Source organism: Odocoileus virginianus, chromosome 28, assembly GCF_023699985.2.
Source record: "Odocoileus virginianus isolate 20LAN1187 ecotype Illinois chromosome 28, Ovbor_1.2, whole genome shotgun sequence".
NCBI classification, from domain to species: Eukaryota; Metazoa; Chordata; class Mammalia; order Artiodactyla; family Cervidae; genus Odocoileus; species Odocoileus virginianus.
Window position 1 is genome coordinate 12245928 of NC_069701.1, and position 18999 is coordinate 12264926.

The 18999-nt window shown below is 38.0% G+C and overlaps 1 long non-coding RNA gene across 1 annotated transcript in view; it reads right to left on the reverse strand.

Moving 5' to 3' along the window:
- The window catches only part of LOC110146652 (uncharacterized), a 39572-nt gene that overhangs the window by 2682 nt on the left and 17891 nt on the right, over positions 1 to 18999 (reverse strand). The window contains exon 2 of the long non-coding RNA XR_002316604.2: positions 10334 to 10435. This is a non-coding gene — a long non-coding RNA (uncharacterized lncRNA). The remainder of the gene's footprint in view (positions 1 to 10333; positions 10436 to 18999) is intronic.

Genomic DNA, 18999 nt, shown 5'->3' on the forward strand with positions numbered 1-18999 from the left:
ATACATAGTAACTTCCAAATACCAGGTCTGCCGATAACTGTGTGCATTTAACTATATTTAAGCTTCAGTTTCACTGTTAAATAGAAATAGACGCCTACTATACAGAACTACTTTAAGGGTTACATTCAATGAAATTACATAATTTCCTAGCAGAATGCTAGTACCAGGGTAGATGTCTAATAAATTGCACTGTTATCATCACTGCAATATAATTTTCCTGACGGATGGACTCAAGTTTCTTGGGGGAAAAATAAGTGTCCCTGGACGAATGTTTTAGTATGCCCAATTTGAGAAATGAGAAACATAAACATATTAAAGATATCGAGATAGTCTTTGGTAAATTCACTTAAAGCTTATAAATATCCCACATAACACAGAATAAACTTTGGAAGACCCTGTCTTCAGAGAAGTCATCCATTGTCTTCCATTTGCGCTTCTGCATACAGAATCCATGCTGCAGGCACAAGTATTCTATTAATTTATAGTGGCACTAGCAGTAACCATAAAATAAGCGCCATGGGTCATGCTAATAAGATATGTCGGTTCAAAGTCAAGAATGCCAACTAATGATGAAATGCCTAAAGCAAACATATATTGATAAAAACTATTTCAATTTTAGAACATGACAAGTTTCTTAAATATCAAACTAGGTATTGCTGGAAGGTATAAAGTCAAATTTTATTAACATTTATCTTTCCACTGGGAAATTTACTCACGCTGACAGTACTGAACAAATTGATAGGATTATACAATTCTGTTTAGTTTCAGATTCAAAGGCAAAACTACTAAATTTTCTTTCTATTATCACTGTTAGTAAGAAGAATAGAAAAATTTCCTAAATGCAAATTAGACCATGCTCCTCTTCTGCTTCATAACATCTAATGGTCTTTCAGTTTAACACAATATCACAACCTATAATTTGTTCCTCATTTACCTCTTCAGCCAGAAGTTCAATATGGCTCTTTAATACAAACACTGTCAACATTTAATGTCTTCTTGGGATGGTATAGCTAGCCATATCATACTTTCACATCTTTGTACAGAAATCTTTTCTGCTATTTGGAATGTCAATTTCTCTCTTTATTTCCCAACTGTATTATTTTACTTCAAGCCCTAGTTCCATTAAACACTACACAACTGCTGAAAACCTCTAGTAACGATGCTTGACATGTGGCAAAACAAACTTTTTTTTCAGTATTAGGGAAGAGAATTTTAATCTTACACCTTCTACCTGTGTGAATGGATAAGTGGAATAACGTCTTTGAGCCTTGTTTTCCTATTTTTGAAAAATTATATACAGTAATAATGCCTACCCTAAAGAAATTCTATGATGGTTAAATGAGATGAGTAAATGTCACAGTGTCACAGATGGACAACTTTACTCTGAGCTTTTGGATAACAAATGTTACATGTATTCATATTATGTCTCTGGGGTTTAATATAATGTTTGTCATATTCCCATTGTTTAAAACTGGTTATAGTTTAATAAAAATAATAGTGATAGTAATATTTGTAGTTATCATTCTCATCTTGACAACTTGCAAACAACTTCTATCCTGCCTTAATATAGATAATGATAAATATGATTTTTAAACAACAGATATATGACAAACATCATAATAAATCAATTATTAACTTTGTTTTCCAGTCCCCTCCCCTCTCTGAAAAATGGAGGCTGTAAGTTCCAAATTTCTAATCATGAATTGGTCTTCCTAGTGACAGCCTCCATCTAGAAGCCCACCGAGAGTCATCACCTATTAGAACGAAAGATGTTCCTATCATCCAGGAAATTCCAAGGGATTTAGGATCTCTGCATAAGACACCCCAATCATTCAAGAAATCAGAAGGATATTAGGAACTCTGTTAGAAACTAGGATCAAGGGCCAAATAATTAGTACCAGGGGCAGAAACAAATACACACGCATATACACATATATACATTTGTTGTTGTTTAGTCGCTAACTTGTGTCTGACTCTTTTGTGACTTTATGACTGTAGCCCACCAGGCTACTCTGTCTATGGGATTTCCCAGGCCTGAATCCTGAAGTGGGTTGCCCTTTTCTTCTCCAGAGCATCTCCTTGATCCAGGGGTTGAACCTGCAGCTCCTGCATTGCAAGCGGCCTCTTCACCACTGAGCCACCCGGGGAACTATATATATATATATATATATATATATATATATATATATATAGAGAGAGAGAGAGAGAGAGAGAGAGAGAGAAAGAGAGAGAGAGATGTCACTCACCTCACACACTAGCAAAGTAATGCTAAAAATTCTCCACGCCAGGCTTCAAAAGTATGTGAACCGTGAACTTTCCAATGTTCAATCTGGATTTAGAAAATGTAGAGGAACACCGGAGATCAAACTGTCAACATCTGTTGGGTCATCGAAAAAGCAAAAGAGTTCCAGAAAAACATCTACTTCTGCTTTATTGACTATGCCAAAGCCTTTGACTGTGCGGGTCACAACAAACTGCTTAAAGAGATGGGAATACCAAACCACCTGACCTGCCTCCTGAGAAATCTGTATGCAGGTCAAGAAGCAACAGTTAGAACCAGACATAGAAAACAGACTGGTTCCAAATTGGGAAAGGAGTACATCAAGGCCGTATATTGTCACCCTGCTTATTTAACTTATATGCAGAGTACATCATGTGAAATGTTGGACTGGATGAAGCACAAACTGGAATCAAGATTGCCCGGAGAAATATCAATAACCTCAGATATGCAGATGACACTACCCTTATGGCAGAAACAGAGGAACTAAAGAGCCTCTTGAGGAAAGTGAAAGAGGAGAGTGAAAAAGTTGGCTTAAAACACAGAATTCAAATAACGAAGATCATGATATCCAGTCCCATCACTTCATGACAAGCAGATGGGGAAATAATGGAAACGGTGACAGACTTTCTTTTCTTGAACTCCAAAACTATTGCATATGGTGACTGCAGCCATGAAATTAAAAGGTGATTGCTCCTTGGAAGAAAAGCTATGACCAATCTAGACAGCATATTAAAAAGCAGAGACATTACTTTGCCAACAAAGATCCATCTAGTCAAAGCTATGGTTCTTCCAGTAGTTATGTATGGATGTGAGAGCTGGACCATAAAGAAAGCTGAGCACCAAAGAATTGATGCTTTAGAACTGTGGTGTTCGAGAAGACTCTTGAGAGGCCCTTGGACTGCAAGGAGATCAAACAAGTCCATCCTAAAGGAAATCAGTCCTGAATATTCATGGGAAGGACTGATGCTGAAGCTGAAACTTCAATACTTTGGCCATCTGATGCAAAGATCTGACTCAATGGAAAAGACCCTGGTGTTGGGAAAGATTGAAGGCAGGAGGAGAAGGGCAGGACAGAAGATGAGTTGTTTGGATGGCATCACTGATTTGATGGACATGAGTTTGAGCAGGCTCCGGGAGTTGGTGAAGGACAGGGAGGCCTGCAGTCCATGGGCTCGCAAATAGTCGTGTAGGAGACAGGAAGAATAAAAGAAAAGCAGGCACAGGCAAGGGCCACAAAAGAAATTTATAATTATTGATAAACTGGATGCTATAAGGCATGAGACTCTTGGAACAAGTCCAGAGGGAAGAGTTCATAATCTTGAAAACAAGATATGATCCTGGGGTCGGAAAACCGATCCCAGACAGTTTCTCAACTGGTGTCTCAGAGTCACATGTTTTACGTATCTGGTGGAAAATCTATAGATAAGAATATTAGTTTTAATTACTGATTTGTTATTGATTACTGTTTCCTAATTATTCAATGGTTAATGACCATTTTGTTCTTTGGCCCTGAAGTCTACATGAGTTATAGTTTAACTCCCTGCATATTCTTTCATTCACGGCTGAAAGTATAATAAAGCTGGCTTGGATTCAGTTTCGGCGCCTTCACCTTGGAGCGGTGTTGGTCCGTCCCCTGATCCTCGCTTTTGTCTGAATTCCTGTCTTGTTTCTCATTCTCTTGCCGTATTGCAGTTTCGGAAACCCTGCTTGTCAAGCCGGTCTCAACAGAGTCGGACATGACTGAGCGACTGAATTGAACTGAACTAATATATATATATATCTACATATAATTTCACAACATAGTATTCATCAAGAAGCTTTAAAAAACTGAATTAGGGGATAATCTTAAAAAATTTTAAGATGTTTAAATACATGTGCCAATTCTAAAATGGTTGTCTCATATGTATTTCTTGGACTAGTATGTACTTTTTGACTTTAGTAGGACACTAAAAGTATAATGGGCTTCCCAGGTGGAGCTAGTGGTAACAAACTCGCTTGCCAATGCAGAAGTTGTGAGATACAGGTTTGATTCCTGGGTCAGAAAGATCCCCTGGAGAAGAAAATGGTAACCCACTGTGGTGTTCTTGCCTGGAGAACCCCATGAACAGAGAAGCCTAGAGAGCTACAGTCCATAGGATTGCAAAGAGTTGAACACAACTGAAGCAACTTAGCATGGAGTGCAAAATATAATGAGTTATTCATGAGTATGACAAATCACTAAACACTATATAGCGAAAGCAAAATTCCTTTTATTTATAATTGTCCACTGCTGATAGTCTCAGATTCAGCCTGTTTCAGCTTCAAGACACCCAACATGGCTTACCAACAGACACAGAAATCCATGCATAATTTCTTAAATTACTCTGGCTACCTACTGCTTGATATTTCACATTTAACTAACAATGATTCAAAGTGTTGATTTTTTTCAGGCTGTAATTTTTAAAGAAGGTTTTAGAAGAAGAGCATATTAACTAATCAACCATCCATTCATCTTTTAACATGACAAAACTGAGGACAAATTCTTCAGGTGGAAAAAAAATAAAAGTAAAATCCCCAGGGACTGTAATTACAGTTAAAGAACTATTTCATATCTCTTTAATGTTTGTCTCTGGGAATTTCTCTAATAGTTCAGACTTTGAGAGCAGAAACTCTGATGTAGATTACAGAAGAAAAAAAAAGTGCTCAGGGCTAGTGCACTGGGATGACCCAGAGGGATGGGATGGGGAGGGTGGTGGGAGGGGGGTTCAGGATGGGGAACACATGTAAATCCATGGCTGATTCATGTCAATGTATGGCAAAAACCACTACAATATTGTAAAGTAATTAGCCTCCAACTAATAAAAATAAATGGAAAAAAAACTATGAAATATGTAAAAAATGTTGAAAATGTTTTTTAAAAGGCCACATGTTGAGGGCCAATTCTGAAGGCTCTAATTTTGTGGGTTTCTGTTGGATGACTATTGTAATAGGGAAGAACAAACCTGACTCCCTATTAGAAGTTTTCGTTTACTTTAACCTTTGTATTCAATTGCTTTTGCTTAGAGTGAAGAATGTTGCCTATAGCCTGAAATATACAGGGTAGCCTGCTCTCAAGGTTCTGACCTTTAAAGGTATAACACTTTTCCATTCACCTAGAGCCAAAAAGTTGCAGAACAGAGAATAAGATTTGTCTTGCTGGAGGTTTACAGGAACATCATGAACTGACCCATAATGGACAATTGTAAGAACAAAGAATTCCTGCACCAGGAAGTTTGCAACAACCAACCCACCCCTCCTCCCCTTTTAATATAAAAAATGCCTGCATTCTGAAAGGGATAAGAAGGTTCTTTGGTACATTAATCTGCCATCTCTGTTTGCTGGCTTTCCGAATAAAGTCGTTCTTCTCTGCCCCAACAACAACAACAAAAAAGTTGTAGTGATGTGGAGAGAAGGAATGATGAGAGATGTGGAAAGGGAAAGGATTCAATAAGAGCAAATAGTGTTAAAAAACATCAGAGAAGGAATCAGTCTAGAGAGGGAGATGATTAAACAACAGTCAAAAGCAGAACTTCTGTCTGTCCCAGAATAAGTACGGATCTAAGAAATTCATTGCATCAATGTTTGGGACTGATAATGAAGAAAAACTTTTGTTCTGGACTTTACAATGAAGCACAAGACAGAAATATGCTCCTACACAAAGCCTGTGGTAACTTCTTTCAAATCAGGGTGGAGGGGCTTAAGAGCATCGGGAATCCTTTCAGTCTTTCTCCACGTCTCCCACTGCGTCCCTGTGCCCACCCAGGACGCTCAGTCTACCTGTGTAATACAGAAGAAACTTTGTATTCCTTTACAAGTTAGTCATTAAAGGGGTTATAAAAAAAACTTGCAAAAACAATAATTAAATGATATGGTGCAACATTAACATAAGTTTAAAAAAAGAATAACAAGAGTAGTTAATATTTGGATACTGTTTTTACCTGTTATGCTGCTATGAGAAATGTAAGGCTAGTTTTCATAATCATCAAGTTATATGTGTGTGTGTGTAATATATATATATATATATATATATATATCTAGAATGTTAAAATATTCACTTTGAAAATGAGGAAATTGAAGCTCAATGGGACTAATAAGGCATACAGTGGCAAGATCTTTTTGTCAGTCAAGAGTCAGGGTTGAAAGCCCAGGATTTCGATTCTCTAAAGAGATCTAATTTAGAAATCCGAGTCTGTCTCTTGTAATTATGTGATTTTATTCTGTTTTCTTAACATTTTCATATTCAAATACCACGTGATTCCCTTGTAAATTGAGGAATATATAATTCAGTTGGTAGCTTTATGTCAAGGTCCAGTTTTGTCCCCTTGTCACTCTTGAGTGTAGTTTTACTAAAAGTATAGATATATAGTCTCTGCATATATGTTTAAATTGAATGAATATGGAGAACAGTTAAGAACCCTAAAAGAAGTTGAGGTTCTAGGCAGAACAAGAAGGACCCAGGAGACACCCTGTTAAGTCACAAGAGTTGGACTAGGCAGGTGTGAGGAAGAGCTGTTTATAAATTAGATCTCCTGTTTCCTAAAAGATAAATCTTCTTCATGGCCTTACTAATTATAACAGGGTAGTAAATAAAGTGTAATGAAGAAAGTAAATCAAAGCAAGACAATCTGTGACCTAGATTTGAGGAGGAAGGATAGAGCGGGCTCTAGCTTAAAGAGAGGAGAAGGGGAGGTGTTCAAAGTATATTCTTTATATATAATATAATTTTCTCTCAGTCACAGAGTTTTGCCCCGGCTTAAGCTAGTGACAGTATCCCTAGAAACAGAAGGGAAAAGCAAGAAGAATGAAGTGAAGCAAGTCTGTCACTGAGGTAGATTTCATATGACAGGTGAGCTGTCAGAAGAATCTGAAATGGTTTGCTTGGTGTGAATGGCTTAACTCCATGAATTGGTGAGGCATTTGCTAAGGTTAGTTACCACAGTGCAACGCAGAAATATTCAACATATTGTGAGAATACAATAGTGCGTTTAAATCACCTGACACATAGCAAGACTCTTTAAACAGTATTTCTTTAATTAATATTTTCTTCTAAATCTATGCTCTTTCTAATACACTATGTTTTCTACTTATATAAACCCTGTACCCCAAAGTCAACCCAGTATACCTTTTCACCAATCCCCTTCAAGTTAGTAAATAGATCTACAGATGCTCTTAATAGTGTTTAGTGTGAGATGTAGGGATATAAAAAACAAAAAAAAAAACTGAAGTTAAGTCCTAAAGAGTCTTCTTAGTCATTTTATAGAGTGAAGATTTTACAAAATACAAGGGGGATGAAGATTGCTGCTAGATTGTTATCAAGAGAATCTCACAGGTCCATTCTTTTTTTTTTCATTTATTTTTATTAGTTGGAGGCTAATTACTTTACATCATTGCAGTGGTTTTTGTCATACATTGAAATGAATTAGCCATGGATTTACATATATTCCCCATTCTGTTCCCCCCTCCCACCTCCCTCTCCACCCGACCCCTCTGGGTCTTCCCAGTGCACCAGGCCCGAGCACTTGTCTCATGCACCCAACCTGGGCTGGTGATCTGTTTCACCCTAGATAATATACATGTTTCGATGCTGTTCTCTTGAAACATCCCACCCTCACCTTCTCCCAGAGTCCACAAGTCTGTTCTATACATCTGAGTCTCTTTTTCTGTTTTGCATATAGGGTTATCGTTACCATCATTCTAAATTCCATATATATGTGTTAGTATACTGTAATGGTCTTTATCTTTCTGGCTTACTTCACTCTGTATAATGGGCTCCAGTTTCATCCATCTCATTAGAACTGATTCAAATGAATTCTTTTTAATGGCTGAGTAATATTCCATGGTGTATATGTACCACAGCTTCCTCATCCATTCGTCTGCTGATGGGCATCTAGGTTGCTTCCATGTCCTGGCTATTATAAACAGTGCTGCGATGAACATTGGGGTGCACGTGTCTCTTTCAGATCTGGTTTCCTCGGTGTTTATGCCCAGAAGTGGGATTGCTGGGTCATATGGCAGTTCTATTTCCAGCTTTTTAAGAAATCTCCACACTGTTTTCCATAGTGGCTGTACTAATTTGCATTCCCACCAACAGTGTAAGAGGGTTCCCTTTTCTCCACACCCTCTCCAGCATTTATTGCTTGTAGACTTTTGGATAACAGCCATCCTGACTGGCGTGTAATGGTACCTCATTGTGGTTTTGATTTGTATTTCTCTGATAATGAGTGATGTTGAGCATCTTTTCATGTGTTTGTTAGCCATCTGTATGTCTTCCTTGGAGAAATGTCTGTTGAGTTCTTTGGCCCATTTTTTGATTGGGTCATTTATTTTTCTGGAGTTGAGCTGGAGGAGTTGCTTGTATATTTTTGAGATTAATCCTTTGTTGCTTCATTTGCTATTATTTTCTCCCAATCTGAGGGCTGTCTTTTCACCTTGCTTATAGTTTCCTTTGTTGTGCAAAAGCTTTTAAGTTTCATTAGGTCCCATTTGTTTATTTTTGCTTTTGTTTCTAAAATTCTGGGGTGTGGGTCATAGAGGATCCTGCTGTGATTTATGTTGGAGAGTGTTTTGCCTATGTTCTCCTTTAGGAGTTTTATAGTTTCTGGTCTTACATTTAGATCTCTAATCCATTTTGAGTTTATTTTTGTGTATGGTGTTAGAAAGTGTTCTAGTTTCATTCTTTTACAGGTGGTTGACCAGTTTTCCCAGCACCACTTGTTAAAGAGGTTATCTTTTTTCCATTGTATATCCTTGCCTCCTTTGTCAAAGATAAGGTGACCACAGGTTCATGGAGAATCTCACAGGTCCATTCTTGAACTCAAAGGAGGTGTCACCCTCTTCTGGCAATTTGAGTCAGCTTCTTTAGATGACATCAGCCCACACAGGCCATGGACACCTATGGTAAGAGATCATGAGCCCCTCTCTGGGGTACTGAAGAAACAAATTCCCTTAGAAACTAACTAGAACAGATAAACAGAAATCTTCCACTGTCACTCCCATCCTCATTTCTGTAAAACTACAATTAAGACAAGTTGGTGAAATTGGAAAACCTGAATTTGATAGCATTCCCAGGTGGTGCAGTGGTAAAGAATGCACTTGTTAATGCAGGACATGCAAGAGACATGGGTTGAGTCCCTGGATTGGAAAGATTCCCTGGAAGACAAAATGGCAATCCACTCCAGTATGCTCGTCTGGGAAATCCCCATGAACAGAGGAGCCTGGTGGGCTACAGTCCATGGGGTTGCAAAGAGTCAGACACAACTGAGCACACTTGCACTAAAATACCACTAGCCTCCATCTCCTCATTGTAAAAGAAATAATGCCTGAAAAATGTGCCTTTAGAATTAAATAGAATTGTGGTCTCAAATAGAAAAATCTTTAGCCCATTAATTGATGCTTATAATTGCTTGCTGATTTTGAAGATTAAGCCCAGCAACTGTATAAAATCAATCAATCAAGTACCAACTTAAAAATTAACATTTAAGACTGTGCTGGCAAGTTAAGTAGAACAGAAAATAATGCTTTCTTGCATGTTTGTGTACCGCTTCCTTCAGAAAAAAGTAAGTTCAGTGCTTGCACTGGTAACAGACATATGAATTTCTATGGGTTTATCTTTGGAACATTAGAAAGGACTTATTTATTAACTACTTATTATTGATTGATTAGCTGCCTTTTCTATTAAAAATAGCTTTCCTAATAATTACTATAGGCCAGAAACTCACAAGGCAATTTTTTATATAAAAATACTTTCAATTCCCTTTCATTTTATATCATTCTATCAAAGTTAAACAAATCCCAAATGCACAGATTATATGTGAATAGCTAAATTAATTTTCACAAAGGAATATTCTGCATATAACAAGCACCCAAGTAAAGAAATAGAAAATCATCACCAACCCAGAAGTCATACACTATTTTGGTCATTTAACCCTGTTGCTTTTATGGGTTGTTTTTTAGCATTGAGCTTTGTAGTTCCTTATATAAAAATGTAAAAGCCCCAGTTTGTCAGGTATTTCTTTTCAAATATCTTTTCCTTACCATAATTTTCTTGATATTCATGTCATCCATCTGCAGTTGTCAGATGATAGAAATCACAGAAGAATACCTGCAGGCTATTCAGGCTTTAGTTCATTTTTGAATCTGAAGACAAAACACAGAGGGAGAGGCAGGTAGGCAGAAGGCAAAAAGAGACCATCTAGGGGTTGGGCATAGGAGTGGTAGTGGTGAGGGGTGTCATAAATTGCTTGCAGAGAGGAATGGAGGGGAAATAAAGAGGCTTTGGGCACCAGAGATGTTGAGGCTAAATCAGGTACAGGGTCTGCCAAGCATGATGGATCTGACCTTACTTGAACAACCCGACTTCCCACTCTCCCTGATTTTAGAGGAGAGATTAAATCCCCACTCTCTAAGCCTCTACTTTGAACAAGATGCAGCCTGTGTGCTCCAGTAACCCACAATCCAAAGGGGTGGCCAGGGCCAAAAGAGGTGATGAGTTTAGTGCAGATGATCTCTAACAGAATGATTTAGAATGATCTCTAATAGAGCTCTGTCATTGTTGTTCAATCACTAAGTCATGTCTGACTGTGACCCCATGGACTGCAGCACGCCAGACTCCTCTGTCCTTTGCTATCTCCTGGAGTTTGCTTGAACTCAAGTCCATTGAGTCAGTGATGTCATCCAACCATCTCATCCTCTGTCATCCCCTTCTTCTCCTGCCTTCATTGTTTTCCAGCATCAGGGACTTTTCCAGTGAGTAGACTCTTTCATATCAGATGGCCAAAGTATTTGAGTTTCAGCTTCTTCAATGGTACTTCCAATGAATAGTCAAGATTGATTTCCTTTAGGATTGACTGGTTTGATCTCCTTGTTGCCCCAGGGACTCTCAAGAGTCTCCTCCAGCACCACAGATTGAAAGCATCAATTCTTCTGCACTCAGCCTTCTTTATTGTCCAACTCTGTACATGACTACTGGAAAAACCATAGCTTTGACTATATGGACCTTTTTCAGCAAAGAAATGTCTCTTCTTTTTAACACAGTGTCTATGTTTATCATAGCTTCTCTTCCAAACATCAAGCATCTTTTAATTTCATGACTGCAGTCACCAACTTCAGTGATTTTGGAACCCAAGAAAATAAAACCTGTCACTGCTTCCACTATTTCCCCTTCTCTTTGCCATGAAGTGATGGGACTGGATACCATGATATTAGTTTTTTTGTGATGAGCTTTAAGCTAGCTCTTTCACTCTCCTGTCTCACTCTCATCAAGAGGTCTACACAGAGTATAAAGAGAAAGGAGGTTTTTAGGCAGCATCAGTCACAGAAATGGACAGTTCAGGTAAGCTGCTGTAAGGGGTAAAAATATTTAGAGTTAAGGATCTGGGCTTCCCTGGTGGCTCAGACGGTAAAGCGTCTGCCTGCAGTGTGGGAGACCCGGGTTCATTCCCTGGGTCAGGAAGATCCCCTGGAGAAGGGAATGGCAACCCACTCCAGTATTCTTGCCTGGAAAATACTATGGATAGAGGAACCTGGCAGGCTACAGTCCGTGAGGTCACAAAGAGTCGGACACGACTAAGTGACTTCAATTTCTTTCTTTCTTAAGGATCATTTGATTTAAGAGTGTAACTCAAGGACTCATTGAATATAGACTACTTAGACCTCGCACATCATCCTCAATACAGGAATCATAAAACAGAGATGCTGTCAGGAGAATGAGGCATCACATGTTTCTGAGTAGGCTCTTAATATAATATAAATATAGACAAATGCCCTCATGGTGTTGTCCAGTCTGTTGGTTTACAGCTAAAAAAAAAAAAAAAAAAAAATGGAGTGTTGTACTAGAATTCCAAAGCCAGCTGGGTAAAGGCGTTACAACTAGTGTCACTGAAATCCTTAGGACACTGATCTATGGCTATAATTTTGTTTTGCTAGGTTGGTAATAGATCTGTATTTGTGTAATCTTAATGAGAGTATTTTCCAGAGGCTTTTTGGCTGTTGCTCCAGTGGGCTTCCTCAAATGGTAAATCAGAGTTCATTTATGCAGGTGCTCAGAGGAGAGCCCCAGGGATGGGGAGAGGAATGGATCTATTTAGTAGGGCTTCTCACCCACCCCTCCCATGTCCTGACTGTCTGAGCTGATAGTCTGAAACTGTGAAACCACTGCATCCCTCTGGAATTGAGAGACTTAATTTCTCTGATTAAAATACAATGACATCCCCTTTGCTCTTGGGATAACAAATGAAATGCCTTATCTTGAATTACCAATTTCTTCATGATCTACTCCCTGCATCCCTCTTCAGCCTCACCTAAAACCAATTTCTTCCTTGCTATACTCTAATCACAGTAAACTATTTTCACATTCCTAACCTGAGCCACAGGCTTCCCAGGTGCCTCAGTGGTACAGAATCCGCCTGCAATCCAGGAGACACAGGAGATGGACACAGGTTTGATCCCTGGGTTGGGAAGATTCCCTTGAGGAGGAAATTGCAACCCCCTCCAGTATTCTTGCCTGGAGAAGCCCCGTGGACAGAGAAGCCGTGTGGGCTACAGTCCATGGGGTTGCAAAGAGCCAGATATGACTGAGCATCCTCACTTCTTTGTTTGTTGTTCCCTCTTGGCCACCTCCGCTGTGCTCTCTTCATCCTGTTCATTTCTGCTCTTTTGTTCAAGCCTCACCTTAGGCACTGACTCCTCTGAAAAACATATAAAGTCTTGAATGGAATTGAGGTGTTCCTCCAGTGAGTCTACCGCATCACCTCATCAATTATTTTATAACACCAGTTATTTGTGTGGAATTGAGAATCCTTGTTCACATGGCTTCTCCAATCTATCAACTACTTGAAATCAGAAACCAGAAACCTTAATCTTCTGACCAATGAATCTCCAACTCCTAGGACAGTCTTTGGCTCAGAACAGATGCTCAATAAATATCAAAATATTTGAAGAGATGAAAGGATGAATGGAGGAATATACTCTGGAGAAAATATCCTATTTTATGCAACTGGCCTTTCCGAGCTTTTGTGGGTGACTTCACTGACTTCCTACCAAGAGACTCATCCTCTTTGTAAACTAATGACTGATTCTCAAAGGGACAGGGATTACTTGTTTTATAGTCTAGATGTGCTCCTGTTATGATTTATTTTCCTTTTTTAAAAAAAAAAATTGGATTCTAGTTTCCCTTAGATCTATGATGTAACTATCTTCATTCCAGATTGTTGAAAAAATCACGTTACTTTTTATAGTTTAGTTGAAATGTTACTGCTAATAGTATCCTCCACCCCATACATTTTTCTCAATTTTACAGTCAGTGAACGAATCCTTGTATGCATAAGGAAAATACATTTTTACAGAGGCCATGGGATGAGCAAGTAATACTTGAAAATTCCAAACAACTTTTCATTCTCTTTTGTGGTTTATTAATTTTCATTTTAATATATGTGGTTTTATTAATATGAAGCATAACTATGTGATTTGCAAGTGTTTGCCAGTGTGTAAATTTAAACCTGAAACTCATAAGTTAAAATGGAAAACTTGAAAAAAATTGTAGGCATGATGAAATAAATAATGATTAATTTTTCTTTGGTTTTCTTTTTTTGGCATTTTGTTACATTTCTATGCAAAGTTTTCTTGAAAAATAAATAAGATAAATTTACTGGGTTTCATTACAGACAACTCAAATTTGGTTGGGTCTGTGTGTTTATTTCTCTTCCCTTGGGACATTGCTCTTTAGTATGAGCAACTGAGAAATCAATTGAATGGGGACTGTGACATTCACACTGTCTGTCTTCTCTGTCCTGCTCTTGGAACTTAAAAGAAAGTCATTTATTCTCTTGTGACTTTCCTGCCAGTACATGATGAAGGCTTTGCAAAGTGTCATTGAAGTGGGACATTCATCACTTATAGCCCCGCTCCCTTGCTTGCCGGAGACTCTCACACTCCAGTACCTGGGATGTAAACAAAGATAATGCTTTGGATTTTCATATTGATCTTGTCTGTCTCAGAGCCTGGTTCCCTCTACAGGGGCTCTTTCCAGACCAAACGGCCTTCCACTGACCTCACTTGTCACATCCCCGGATCTCTGTTTTCGCATCCCCTTTTCCATGGATGCAATTGTATCTACTCATGCTTTCCTCGCTCTCTTCTCCTCTCCTTCTTCTTATCTTAAATAATAAAATGAGTGGTGATGATCCCTTAATTAGGATAACATCTTACAGTTCATAAAGGGCCTTTATATAAGAATAAATAAATGCATTTAGTGGGTATAATAGCAGTATACAAAAAATTCAGACTTTGGAACTAAAAGCTTTAGGGATTTGCAACCTGTTTCTGACTCGGGTTCGATCCCTGAGTCAGGAAAATCCTCTGGAGAAGGAAATGGCAACCCACTGCAGTATTCTTGCCTGGAAAATCCCATTGATAGAGGAGCCTGGTAGGCTACAATCCATGGGGTCTCAAAGAGTCGGACACGACTGAGCGACTAAACTTTCAGTTTTCACTTTTCAACCTGTTTCTACCGTTTATCTGTTTCACATCTAGGACAGGTTATTTAAATTTTTATTATTTATAAAATGAGGGTAATTATTTTATAATCTTGTTGTAAACACGTTAAACTTCTTTATTGGTTGGTCTGCTTATTGATTTATTTAGAGAGTAATGTTCAAGTTCCCGAACCTCTTCTAGGCATTGGGAACAGAACTCTTCACAAGTCAAATTAAGTTCTTCTTTTGCATAACTTTCATTCCAGTTGATAAGTGAAACAAAGTAATCATAAATATTTGATAATATTAAATGACATCATATACCAAGTAACTGGTACATAGTAGGTTGCAATAAATGGTATGTTCTTTTTATTTCTATTATTAATAAAAGCATTAAGATTATAATCAATTTATTTTTTTTCTCTGTATATAAAAGGAATGTGATGGCTTTGTGATGTGTCAACTTGGTTGTTCTAAACTACAGGCCCCCAAATTGCTTTTCTAGCATGTTTTCACTTACAGCTTCCTGCAGGGATATTCTTTCAGAGAGCTAGGAGATGGAAGGGAGACAGCAGCTGTTTTGTAGCAAACATACACATGTTCTCCACTTATTCAATACAAACAGTAATTCATATACTGCTGTGAAGGCATCTGCAGGTATAATTAAAGCCCGTAATCAATACAGTTTAAGTTAATCAAAAAGGAGACTGCTTGGATGAGTCTGATCTAATCAGAACTTATAAAAGTTGGAATAGACTTTCCCTGAGCTGACGGACATCAAACAACTGGATCTGCATCACTTTCTCTTTTTCCTTCCTGGATTTTCATTCCTACCTGCCCACCTATGGATGACAAGCTTCAGCTCATGCCCATAGAATTACAGACTGCTCATGATCTTCCCTTCCTAATATCTATCTTAAGGACTTCAGGCTTTCAGTTGCTGTTGTCCTTATTCAGTCACCAACTCATGTGCGACTCTTTGTGACCCCATAAACTGCAGCTTGCCAGGCTCCCCTGTCCTCCACTTTCTCTCAGAGTTTGCTCAAATTCATGTTCATTGAGTCAGTGATGCTATCTAACCATCGCATCCTCTGCCACCCCATTCTCTTTTCACTTTCAATCTTTCCCAGCATCAGGGTCTTTTCCAATAAGTTGTCTCTTCGCATCAGGTAGCCAAAGTATCATAGCTTCAGCTTCAGTCCTTCCAATGAATATTCAGCACTGATTTCCTTTAGGATTGACTGGTTTGATCTCCTTGCAATCTGAGGGACTAAGAGTCTTCTCTAGCACCACAATTTGAAAGCATAAATTCTTTGGCATTCAGCCTTCTTTACGGTCCAACGCCCACATCTGTGTAGGACCACTGGAAAGACCAGCTACAGCTTTGACTATATGGATCTTTGTCCACAAAGTGGTATCTCTTTAGGACTTTAAATACATTTAATATAATTGACTTATGCCATATAGAGATAAATATATTACTGGTTCTCTTTATGTGGCGAACCTTACCTGATATAGTAATATACCCTGATTTTCAAAATTTTGTTAAAATCCTAAATGGCTGATAGAAATTACCATTTTAAATATTTAAATTCATCTGTTTGCACAAAAAATATGATGAATGCATTTTCCATAACATTACAAGCTCTCTGAAAACAGAATATTATATTCTACATGAGAGTTATCATGTGAATGCATTAAGGATGATTATTCTGTTTCATTGATGTATAAATATAACATTGATGTCTTTGTGCAAAAATCTTTTTTTGTATTCTGTATTATTATCTACAGAGACCAGAGGTAGCATTGTTAGGCTTAATGGCATGTGAATTTTGTAGCTATCTATAAATGACAGTTTTTGAAATGACTGTAACCTTTGTATTTCCACCAAAATTGCGTAAGTGGCAACTGAGATCTTGCCTAAAATAGTGACATGTTCATTCAAATTAACTACTCATTTTCAAATAGTCACAATCTGAAAATAGCATGGAGTAGAGTTCAGCTACATGTTTCATTCCTGTTTTTACTATAAAATTTGTGAAATTCTCATCAAAGTTTATGTAAAGACATTTTCCTTGCATTGGTGCTGCTCAGGGTCCGTTATTTGTCACTGTCTTGTCTCTTTATACGTGCCGTGGAGTTCTTCATCTTTTACTGCTTTGTAGTAAGAGAAAATTATTCTGTGTCTTTTTAAAAATTTGTTCTTTAACTATAGTTTATAGTATTCCTATGACTAAACTGCTACCTAAAAATGATCTGCTTCTCCACTGAGCACTTAAAAAAATATTACTACTCTTTCCACCTCTCCCCGACCTCCTGTAACAAACATTTTTCAGGCACCTAAAGCAAACATGTCTGGTCTTTATTTTCAAGGTGATTAAAGTGTAGCTAGGGAGGCCAATAATACAAAAGTAAATGAACAAATATAATGAAAATTTTGAAAGTACACAATGGAAAGAATCACAGTGCAATCATAGGGAATTAGGAGTGCTTGTATATTTAAGAGTGCAGATCTCACATAAATAGGGTGACCAAGCAAAGTTCTCTGTGGAGGTTTTTGTTGCTGTTTAGTTGCTAAGTAGTGTCTGACTCTTTGCAACCCCATGGACTGTAGCCTGCCAGGCTCCTCTGTCCATGGGATTTCCCAGGCAAGAATACTGGAGTGGGTTGCCGTTTCTTTCTTCAAGGGATCTTCCCAGCCCAGGGACTGAACCCTCATCTCCTGCGTTGGCAGGCGGATTCCTTACCACTGAGCCACCAGGAAATCCTCTCTGCGGAGGTAACATTTAGTCAAAGAACAAAGGACTAAGAGAGGTTAGCTATGCATGAAATTTGCTGGCAGAGGAATATCCCTGTCAGAAGAGAAACACAGTCTTCTGAAATTTACCTGTTTGGAAGGACTGAAGGGGGGTCAGAGTGAAACACTGTGGGCTAAGGAAAAAGAGGCATAGGATGAGGCTGGAGAGATCCCAGAGAGATGGAGAGTGAGGAAACCTGAGTGTCATGTAAAAGTTGGATTTGTTTTTGATCACAGTAGGAAACCAAAGAGAAGGGATTTTAGCAAGTGAGTACCAGAATCAGATTTTCATTAAAAGAGTGATTTAAGAAAACCTGATATTTACTAAAGTGTCTGTTTGCTAAGCACTTTGCATATATGAATTTATTTAATCCTCCAAATCAAAGTGATGCTATTATCAATTTAATCATGCATTGGAGGTTAATGTAGCTAAGTCATTCACTTAAGGCCATATAGTGACCAAGGGACAAATTTAAGCCACTGCTCTTCCCACAATCCCAGTTTTCTGAAACCAATTACATATATGTTAAATAAACTATATTAATTTTATCTGCTTTTCTCTCTAGCCCCTTCTATGTCTCTTCATTTTCTCTTTCCTCACCTCACCCAGGGTTTTCATCTCTTACCATTGGGGCTTGATTTTAATGTCGAGCTTTTAAGTGATTAACATGGCAACTCAAACACTATTTTTTAAACCGACAAAAGAAAAGCATGCATCTTCATTCAAAGCTGTTGTTCAAGCTTTGTGTTTAGAAAAGTCTGACTCAGATATCTCAAAATGCTTTGCAGGCTGCGGACCCTTTCGTAAAGCTCAGATACATGAAAAGAGCACAGCCTGCTTGTCACCACTCAGGACCCATTCCATCGTGCTGAAGACAGGCGCCCGTAGCATAGCTGGCTGCACTGAGGGTACAAACCTATCTCCCTACGACTGAATCTCATCTTAATCCGTCTCGACTGACCATACTAATTACCTCTGTCTCTAGGCTTGGGCACATGTAAGCGTTTCTATTTAATTATCAGCAGGCTGCAATAAAAATGACTGGGCGAAGTCACCCTAGTATATGCATTAAGCTTTTGAAGTAAGTCTTTTATGAGATACATGCCAAGATATGCTGATTTGGACAGTCTCTGCTCTATACCCAGAATAAATCATTCATAAAACCTCCTATGGATTTATTATTTTAAAATGTAAAGTTTTGCCCTATAACATTGTATTTCAATATCTAAAATATTTCAGTAATATTAAAGTTACAAAATAATAATAAAATACTAAAAGATCCTAATTATCTTTTATAGTTGTCCATAAAGAAACATTCATGTCAATGTGTGTCAAAAATCACTACGATATTATAAAGTAATTAGCCTCCAATTAAAATAAATAAATTAATAAAAAAGAAACAATTCTACTTTTCTATTCTTTTTACATATGA